The following is a 1822-nucleotide window of genomic DNA, read 5'->3' on the forward strand; positions in this document are numbered from 1 at the left end:
GGGAGCCAAATGACAGCACCTTCCAAATGCTCTGCCCAACAGTGGAGGCATGTTTTCTTCTAGGAAGGAAACAGGGAGGACGTTAAATACTTCTCAGTGTTGAAGACAAAGGTAACATGACAAAAAGAGGGGCGTCAAGTACAAGCACTGATGACTGAGACCTCCAGCTCTCCTTTCCTAGTGGGTTTCCTGGTAACTAGCAGTTAGGCCCTCACCCACTAGTCAGAGTACTGGAAACACTTTCTCTAGGATTCTGATTCCTTCAGAATAACATGTCTAAAGGGCATGAAACAAAACGCTCAGCTACATCACCCTACTGCGATGTTCACCGATGACAAGATCCACTCATGTCTCAGGACTTCCAATAAACTCTTTTGGTCTCCTGGAATTACCATATATTTGAGGAAAGCCTACAACATGAAAAGTAAGAAAAAATAGAAGAAGCAACTTGAAAGAAACAGACTGTGCAAAGAGGTGAGAGCTTTAAAGACAAATGTATTATTAATGTCCAGAGAGATGTAAAAGGAGATATTGCAACTGTGGGAAAAAAACAACAGGATGTTATAATAAAAGAAACATCCTGAGAACTAAAAGAGCTCTAGCATATTCAAAGTATGATAGAACATAGGTTAAACAATCTCTATGACCAAAAAAAAGTAGAACAAAGTGCTAAGTAGATGGTAAGAATTTCCAGATCATTTGACTTGGAAGGAGGTGATGCATTTGAAGTGGTAAATTGAAAAACATAGGTCTAATAATGTTATATCAAATTAAAACCTAACAAGTAATAGAAATAAAAAGAAATTATCAAAGGCAAGAATACAAAGAAAACATTGACTTCATATGGCAGAACAGAAACAAGAATAGCAAGAAATAAATTTATTTCAAGAAAACAAAAATAACAACAACAAAAAAAGAAAATCAGTCCAGAAGGTATATTCCCAAAAGAAAAAGGAGGGGGAAAGGAGGAAGAGAAGGAGGAGAAGAAAGAAGAAAGAGAAAAAAAAAAGAAGCGGGAGATGAAGGAGGAAGAAGGGGAGGAGGAGGAGAAGAAGAAAGAAAAAAGAAGAAGGAGAAGGGGAGGAAGAAGGAGAAGAATGGGAAGAAGCAGAAGGGAAAGGAGAAGGGGAAGGAGAAGGAGAAAAAAGAGGAGAAGAAAAACAAGGGAGGAGGAAGAGTCGGAGGGGAGAGGAGGAGAAGGAGAAGGAAAAGAAGAAGAAGTAGAAAGAGAAAGAAAATGTGTTCCAGAATTGGGAAACTGGAAAAAAAGAAGAAAAGTAAAATAAATTTTCAAAAAATTCGAAAACCCAAAGAACATTAAGTCTCCAGGTTGAAACGCCCATTGCATGCCTAATGTAACAGATGCAAACAGACCTGTGTCATACCGTATCTTTGTCATACTTCAGAATACTGAGGACAAAAAGAAAATACAAGAAGCTTCTAGAGGGGTGAGAGTGAGAGAGAGAGAAAAGACTTCACCTAAAAAAAAGGATTAAGAATTAAAGTGGCTCCAAATTTTTGTCAGCAGCAACTTTGGAAACTGGGAACATTGAAAGCCAAAGAGAAGTACCTTCCGATTTCTGATGGAAAGTTGGTAGAGAATTCTATATCAAGATCAACTATCAGTGAAATAGAATGAAAGTAATGACACTTTCACACAACACAAAGCCTCATAAGTTTCCCCACCACACACATCCTTTCTTGGAGCTCCTAGGTGGCTATGCTTTACAAAAGGAGAGGAGAGAACTGAAGGGAAGGGAGGGGAGGGGAGCAGGAAAGAAAGAAAGGCATAAAAAATAGGAAAGAGCACAGGGAAGAAAAA

The 1822-nt window shown here is 38.5% G+C and overlaps 1 long non-coding RNA gene across 10 annotated transcripts in view; it reads left to right on the forward strand.

The window, feature by feature from the left end:
• The window catches only part of LOC109502461, a 306856-nt gene that overhangs the window by 127871 nt on the left and 177163 nt on the right, over positions 1–1822 (forward strand). The gene's annotated exons all lie outside the window — the stretch shown is intronic.

Source organism: Felis catus, chromosome A1 (genome assembly GCF_018350175.1).
Source record: "Felis catus isolate Fca126 chromosome A1, F.catus_Fca126_mat1.0, whole genome shotgun sequence".
Classification (NCBI taxonomy): domain Eukaryota; kingdom Metazoa; phylum Chordata; class Mammalia; order Carnivora; family Felidae; genus Felis; species Felis catus.